Genomic DNA, 8,618 nt, shown 5'->3' on the forward strand with positions numbered 1-8,618 from the left:
GAAGCGACCTGGCTGTCATCACAAGTGATAGCGCCAAAGAAAGTGTGTTATCGTGTGAAACTTATAGCGGCCAAATACTCTAAACGTGGAGGGGGGGGGGGAAATCGGAGGACCCGGATAAAAATCCACGCGACCACGGGGAGAGAGAGACACGCAAACTCCAAATATACAACAGGCGTCAGGGTCGGGATCGAACCCACGACCTCCTGTACACCAGGCGAGGTAGTTAACATCTCCTCGCCACCACAATGCCCTCATCGTCCCCAGAGTCCAAGGGCCGTTGTGGAGCGCAGCCATTGTTGGATTTCACGTGGATTCGGGGCAGCGCACTGTCATATCTGGGTCTTTCGGGAAAGTCGCGTAGATAGATTCAGAGAAAATAACAAAAAAACTACGACGTTTCGATCGCAACACAAGCGTTCGTCATCATCTTCCGTTCGTCATCATCTTCCTGGTGACGACCGCTTGTGTTGCGATCGAAACGTCGTAGTTTTTTGTCATTTTCTCTGAACCTATCTACGTGACTTTACCGAAAGACCCAAAGAATGTTAATTCCTGCAGTCACGAAAGCTTCCGGTCAAGATTTGGAGCGCACTGTTTTGAGATTTGCCGTGGCGGTCTGCGGGGTGGCGATGCGATGACTGCGTCGTTCGTGGGCACGTCCAACTCGGGGGGAGGCGATCGAACTTACGACCACACTACCCAGGTAGATGTTGCAAGGGTTGGGAGAGGGGTGGGGGGCAATGTCGACGTTGGGTTGACGTTGGTGCGACGAAGTCAACCCAAAGTTTTGGCCGCAACGTTTTTTGACGATTTTTTTTTTTACCGTGCGTGTGAAAACAACAACAACAACAACAACACAAAGTTACGCGATTTAAGTGAACATTCAACGACGATTCTAGGATTGAAGCTTTCGTGACTGCAGAGATTATACTCATTGGGTTTTTTTCGGTAAAGTCACGTATGTAGAAATTAAATACAATTTAAATAACGTCGTGATTTATTTTAATTTAATTAATATTTTATATTATTTCTACATACATTCAACGACGGTCAACGCAACGCACGCGCCGCTCTCCAGCGTGGCGAGAAATGCGTCGCCGGACTTCAGAGGCGAGCAGCACAGATGTGTGCGCCGGGCCGGGCTCAAGACGGTTGTGGTGGTGGGTGGTGGGGGTAGTGGGTTGGTGGTGGTGGTGGTTGGGGTGGTGGGGGTGGTTGTGGTGGTGGTGGGGGTGGTGGGGGTGGTGGGTTGGTGGTGGTGGTGGGGGTGGTGGGGGTGGTTGTGGTGGTGGGGATGGGTGGTGGTGGTGGGGGTGGTGGGTTGGTGGTGGTGGTGGTGGGTGGGTGGTGGGGGTGGTGGGTTGGTGGTGGTGGTGGTGGGGGTGGTGGTGGTGGTGGTGGGGGTGGTGGTGGTGGGGGTGGTGGGGGTAGTGGTGGTGGGGATAGTGGTGGTGGGGGTAGTGGTGGTGGTGGTGGGGGTAGTGGTGGGGGTGGTGGGTTGGTGGTGGTGGTTGGTGGTGGTGGGGGTAGTGGTGGGGGTGGTTGGTTGGTGGTGGTGGTTGGTGGTGGGGGTGGTGGTGGTGGTGGTTGGGGTTGTGCGAACGCCTCTAAGCAAATGCGCTGCGAACAGCACCCCTCTAATTCTGATCCGGATTGGCTTGGTGGGATTGGGTCCCGGTGGATATGCGATGGTCGGATAATGCGTGCGGCTTTGTACTTCACACGCAACAACAACAACCGCCATTCGCCACTAAGTGGCGGTGACGTCACCACGACGCTTGTGCCAGGCCATGTGCACCTTGAGGCCACGTGAAGTTTCGAACGCCCGCTGGCAGGAGGTCACGGAGCAGACCCAGCAGGTGCTACAGGTCGACTGACTGAGATGACCGAGATGACTTCACACGCACACACACACACGTGGGTTCTCGAATCGATTGTAAATATTTATTCCGGGACGCACGTGCCTCAAATGAGCCGGCGTGTGTGCTTGAATGCGTTTAAGTAAGGGGGCGTCCATAAATGACGTCACGCGATTTTGGACGATTTTTGACCCCCCCCCCCTCGTCACACGGCGTCACAAAAAGTCAGACCCCCCCTCAAATATGACAATTTAATTAAGTAGAACGTGTTGTCTATATTTATTTAAAGTTGCGCATTTTAATATGACGTCACATTTCTCAACCCCCCCCCCCCCCTCGTCACACATCGTCACAAATATCTGACCCCCCCCCCCACCCTAGGTGCATGACGTCATTTATGGACGGCCCCTAGGACCCAGTGAGCGTGGGGAGCGGTGGTGTAGCGGTTAGCGCGCTGCGCTGCGAACGCGGCAACGCGAGAACGATTCCTGCTCATGGCCAACACCACGATTATCTAAACCGGTCCTGGGCCTCCCCTATGTCGACTCAGCCTCAAATGAGTACCTGGTGTGGTGTGTAAATATCGCCACTGGGGAGATAAAGGCGGTCGGGCGTGGTGCTGGCCATCCACCCCCTCGTGTGCCGTGCCTTTAACAGCACTTGCCCCAACAGTTTGTTAAGGCTATACAGGGAACCTTTGCCTTCGTGGGGGCGGGGGGGAGGTACAGCTGGTGCATCTGCCAGTCATCTCAGTCGGCCAACCCATGGGCACACCCTCTGGGTCTGTCCCGTGTCCTCTTCCTCCTGCCAGCAGCGAGCCTTCGACAGCTTTCACGTGTCTCCTCAAAGTGCACCTGGCCTGGCACGGACACCCTGGTGACGTCGCCGTCACTGAGCGGCGAACGGCGGCGGGTCTCGGCGTTGTCGGAGCGGTCCTGTGAGCGTTCAGTCGGAACTCCGCAGAGGCAGTGACGAGTCACGTGATCCAATGCACCGGCGGCAAGATGAATGGGACGTTATGTTAATGAGGAAGGAAGCCAATCAGCGTCGAGGGGGCGACCTACTGCGGGGGGAGGGGGGGGGCTTTGTCGATCCACAAATTCTATCTTTAGATCCAGAAAGCATGCGACAGGGATCAACTCGAACGATTCAATGCTTGATCCATGCTCGAGCACAGAGCCACATGTGTTCAAAATATCATATCTATGCTTGTCACATGTGTAGTAACGCTCACGACTCGTTCACACCGGAGTTGGAGGCACACTTGTTTATTTAACACCAACGTTGTGACATACACATTTGAGGGGGTATCGGCCCCCTCACCCGTCTATCTGAGGACACACCTCTCTAGCTAACCCTAGCCTGCCTCTGAGTCCTCCACTAATGGGCTAGGGGAGGCTATCTTGGCCCGACACTGGTCAGTCGGGCCCGGTACCCAGAGTCCAGACCAGCACTGGCTCTGGCTCTGGTACCACGCCACTGGCTCGAGCCTGCGCGGTCCTGATAAGGACGGCGTACCAGGGGGAGTCCAGGGCTCTATCTCATACGTCTTCCGCCTCCTCTTCTTTAGCTAAACATCACTCCCGAGCCCTTCGATACATTCCCCTTTTATACCCAACCCCTCCCTGAGGGGTGGGGCCCCGGAGGATCATAACGACCGAATCGACCCCCCAGGGTGTCTGGCGCGGACGTCGCAGAGGGCACCCGCTTGTGCACACATGTAGCCCCGCCTACTGTGTTTGTTTACCATAGGCTGCCATGCATAACGGGCTCTCTCTCTAACACCCCTACATCACTCCCCCCCGCATAGCATGCAGCCGTCCCGGCTGCCAACATACAAAAATTTGACAATAAAGGTGCCTTCACCCCCTGACCGCGCGTGTGCCTCACTATTTTTGAACAATAACAGGAACCAGAACAAGAACGCAACAACAAGATGAGAAGCAACCCGACGCACCCCCCCCCGAATAAATACGAATTCCGTAAAAAAAAACAGCCTATATACAATCAGCAGGGAACCCACCACGCACACACAACACACGGTGAACCCAACATATGTACATCCGAGGAGCGGGGAACACACCACCCACACAACACCCAATAAACACAACAGCTATGTACACATTTTCCGGCCTCACAACAGTTTGCGCATTTTAGCGCGCGTCCTTGCAGCGGGCCCCTCGCACGGGGTAACCCCGCGTGGCGGACCATCAGGTGGCGACTGTCCGTCTTGGGGTGAGCATTCATCCGACTCCGCGTGACCCTCGGTATCCGCAGGAGGGGTGATCGGGCGTGAGCCCGTCACTCCCGATGCTCCTGAAGGTGGCACAGCCGGCAAGGCATTAGGTGAGAGCGACGGAGACGGACCCAGCGAGTCGGCCGACCCCCCACACGTTTGGCCACGCGCGTGTGAAGTGGGATTGTGTACCGCTGCGAAGGGTTTCAACCTAGAGGGGTGCACGAACCATCTCCGCTTCCCCCACTTTATGCGCACGCACTGCGGACGTAACACCTCCACCACTTCCACAGGGCCCCGCCACGGCCGCACCAGTTTAGAGGAGGTTGCCAGTGGCACCTGGGGGCAGTGCAACCATGCCTTGTCCCCCGGCTTCCACTGCAGTATGTGCGCTCGACTCAATCTGAGGCGCTCATTCGCCTTCTGACGGAGGTCAGAGTTTTGCATTGCAGCATCCCGTGCCTCGGTCAATTTGTCCAGATTAAATTTAACATGGTCAGCCAGATTAGTTTTTCCCTGCGGCACGGGGATCCGCAACTGGGCACGAACAGGCGGGTCTGGTTCTCGGCTGTACATGAGGTAAAAGGGAGAAAACCCCGTAGCTGCATGGGGTGCCATCCGGTACGCCGCCAAGACCCCCTGAATTTGTAGGTCCCAATCCGTTTGCGAGTCCGAAACTTGTTGTGATAACATGGACGAGATGGTGCGATGCAAACGTTCGACCATCCCGTCAGTTTGTGGGTGATATGGGGAGGTCCGAATTTTCTTTGTGCCCAGGAGATCGCAGACTTGTCTGAGTAGTTTACCGGAAAAATTTCTGCCCTGGTCGGTCAGCAACCTCTCCGGAGCACCTTTGTCCAGGACATAACCCTGAACAAAGGCCTCCACGATGGCTGCTGCCGACTGGTTGGCCAGAGGCCAGGCCATAGGCCAGCGTGTAAAATACTCGACACCAGTCAACAAATATCTATTCCCCCTGGGGGTGGCGGGGAATGGTCCCAAAATGTCCAGAGCGACCAGCTCGTTTATCCTGGACACTTTGATCGATTGCAAAGGCGGGTTAGACTCCCGTGCCGGCGGTTTGCGTTGTGCACATTGAGGGCATGATCCCAACAAATCCCCAACATCCCTCGTCATGCCAGGCCAATAAAAATCAAGTTGCAACAAGGCGAGAGTCTTTTGGGTCCCCAGGTGTAGGAGGCGCTCATGAGCGGCCCATACCACCCTACCCCGCAACCCAGTAGGGACCACCAGCCGATGTCGGCGTGACTTCCCGTCCCAATGCATCAGCAGACCTTGGCACATTTCCCATGCGTCGGAACCACCTCTTTTTCCCCCCGCCGCACCGCCAACGCGACGTCGCCACCCGAGGAGGGAGACATCCTCCATCTGGAGGCGCCCCCATTCAATGACGGGCAACCCCAACAGGGAATCTTTGCCCTGTTGTTCGATCGAATTAGGAACCACTGCATCGTCGTCGTTGGCGGCCGCCAAGACAGGTAGCGATGTGTCCCCTGGAGGCCTGCAACGTCCAGACCCCAGGAGGCATGCACACTCGGAGGCGGTTGGCAAGCGTGACAGAGCGTCCGCGTTGGTGTGGCGAACGCCCTTACGGTATGTGGTTTGGAAATCGTAATCCTGGAGGACCTCCAACCATCGGGACAATTGTCCCGATGGCTGTTGAACCCTCAGGGCGTACTGCAGTGCCGCATGATCTGTGCGGACGGTGAAACGCCGACCGTACAGATATGGGCGATACTGTTGGATGAAATGGACAATTGCCAACAGTTCCCTACGGGTGACACAATATCGTTGCTCCGCTGGAGACAACACCCGACTGCCGTACGCAACCACATGTTCCACGCCGTCAACCACCTGGGAGAGCACGCCCCCAATACCCGTGTTGCTCGCATCGGTGTCGAGCAAGAACGGTTTTGAAAAATCAGGGTAAATCAGGGGAGGAGCGTTTACCAAAGCATCCCGAAGGGAGCAAAAAGCAGCCTCCTCCTCCTGACCCCAGCAAAACCGAACCCCTTTAGATGTTAAAGCATGTAGGGGTTTGGCGATAGTCGCAAAATTAGCGACGAAGCGTCTATAATACGACGCAAACCCAATAAAACTCCTAACCTCTCCCACTGAGGTGGGAGTCGGCCAGGAGCTTACACACTGCGTTTTGGCGGGATCGGTAGAAATACCTGAGCGCCCCACGATGTGCCCCAAATAACGCACTGACTCGCGTAACAAATGGCATTTTTGGGGCTTAAATTTCAAATTAGCAGCCCGCATCTTTAGGAAAACCGCCCGCAACCTCTGGAGATGTTCCTCAAAAGTTTTGCCAAAGACAATGACGTCATCCAAATAAATCAGGCACGACTCCCATTGCAATCCAGCCAAAACTAATTCCATCAACCGCTGGAAAGTTGCCGGCGCTGAGTGTAAGCCCATCGGCAACCGGTTGAATTGAAACAGGCCGTGCGGAGTACGGAAAGCAGTTTTAGGCTTTGAATCATCGTCCAGAGGAAGCTGCCAGAATCCCGAAAGTAAGTCCAATGTGGAGAAGAATCGCGCTCCCGCCAAGGCGTCAAGCGATTCGTCCATCCGTGGGAGCGGGTATGCGTCGGCAACCGTAATTTTATTAAGGCGCCGAAAGTCAACGCAAAACCGCAACGAACCGTCCTGCTTCTTAACCAGGACGATCGGCGCTCCCCAAGGGCTGTTGGAGGGAGAAATTATGTCGGCGGCTAGCATGTCATCAACAGCCGATTTGACATGGTCCTTTTCGGCGGGACTCAACCGAAAAGGATTTTGGCGTATTGGCGCGCTGTCACCCGTATCAATATGGTGACGCAGCAGATGAGTGCAGCCCAAATCGTATTTATCCCGACTGAAAACGTCGGAAAATTCCCTCAGTAGTGTCTTAAGACGTTGGCGCTCTAAATTTGACAGGTCCGTCGATCCCGCGCAAAGCGCCTCGAGCCACCCTTCATCGCTGTCTGAATGTGGTCGCGGTGCAGGGGCAGCGCCGACATGACTCGCGACGGGTTCCTCACAGGGCACCGGCGTTGCGTGAGCAAGCACGGTCCCCTGTGGGACCACCACCGTCTGCGAGCCCACATTGAGGACCGCGATGAAGGGTTCTCCATCCCCTCTCACTATGGTCTGGGCCGGGAGTAAATTAGGTCCACTGACCCCGGCCCTAGACGGTCCCAGCAAAACCCCTTGAGCCCCAATGCCCTTAGCGAAGGGCCGCCGAAGTCTCAAAGGAATTAACATTTGCGCCCCCGGAGGAACGCGCACCGTTCTATCTACGAACGCCGGCACCGTCGCGAACGCCGTCCGGCTCGTAGCGGGGGATGGCAAAAACGCCATGCGTCGGCCCGATGGGAGCTCAATGCATCCCTGGTCGATTAATATCCTAATCGGCATTTTGGCCAGGAAATCCGTCCCCAGCAGGCACGGAACCGCCAGCGAGGAGGAAACAAAAATCGGCCCAGATAATTTAATATCCCCGACACAAATTTGGGCTCGAATTTGTCCGATGATGCCAAGTGAACCCCCGTTAGCAGCAAAGAATGGCACGTTAACAGGCATCAAAGGACGGCTTTGGGCAGGGAGAATGTTATAAATCAACTCCGAAATAATGGTCGCCGATGCTCCTGTATCGACCAGGATGCGCACCTCGACCCCATCGATGTGACCCACAACGGCCGACGACCCTGACGACGCGGCTACAACCCGATGGGCCAACACGGACCACTGGCTGGGTTCAATCTGAGTACCCAGAGCGGTGCGTGTTGGTGCCATGGTACGCGATATTGGCCCCCCCTTCGCTGCGGTGTTTAAGTGTGCGACGGGCGTGTGCGTGGGCCAAACGTGAGGGGTGCCGCGACTCGCCGGATTATGATGGTGGAGCTTGTGACGAGGGCCGGCGTCCCGTTGAGGTGTCGTCCTGCGCTGCCCAGGAGAGCGGCACCCCGAGGCGACGTGGCCCCGGATGCCGCAGTTGTAACAGCGTGGAAGCGCTGGTGACGACGATGGATGTTGTAGACGGCTTGAACCGGCCCGGTCCTCCCGTACTCCCGCTCCATGCTGCCGTTGATGGTCGATGGCGCAAACCTCTTCCGCCGGGAGGGTGGCTGCAGCGACGGCACGCCCGCTCGCCGCCTTGCTGGCCTTCCGTCGTTGAGAGGACAGGTTTGCGTGGAGAAGACGGGCCGCTTGGAGGGAGCACATCTCTGCATCGTCCTGTGCGACAATGACGATGTCTAAGTCGTCCGCCAGCAAAAGTATCTTCTCTGTCACCATGGCGTCGACACCCTCGTCATCCATTCGTGGAAAGGCCTCCTTCGCCAGTGCCAGGAGGCTTGTGCGGTACGCCAGGGGCGACTCCTTCGTCCCCCGCTGGCGATCGTAAAAGAGTTGGCGACAGTCCGATGGTGGACCATATACCGCCGACAGCACCTGCATCGCCTTCCGCAGCGTGGAGCGCCTCTCCTTCGAAGCCGATGTTAGAGTGGCGA

At 56.4% G+C, this 8,618-nt stretch overlaps 1 long non-coding RNA gene across 1 annotated transcript; it reads right to left on the reverse strand.

Annotated features, from left to right (window-relative positions):
* Positions 1–3,180: 3,180 nt before the first annotated feature.
* Positions 3,181–8,219, reverse strand: LOC144949348 (uncharacterized). The gene is made up of 2 exons (XR_013640271.1): positions 7,993–8,219; positions 3,181–4,178 (listed from the first exon to the last, which is right to left on the reverse strand). It is a non-coding gene; the product is annotated as an uncharacterized LOC144949348 (long non-coding RNA).
* Positions 8,220–8,618: the final 399 nt, after the last annotated feature.

This window comes from Lampetra fluviatilis, chromosome 53 (genome assembly GCF_964198595.1).
Source record: "Lampetra fluviatilis chromosome 53, kcLamFluv1.1, whole genome shotgun sequence".
Taxonomy (NCBI): Eukaryota; Metazoa; Chordata; class Hyperoartia; order Petromyzontiformes; family Petromyzontidae; genus Lampetra; species Lampetra fluviatilis.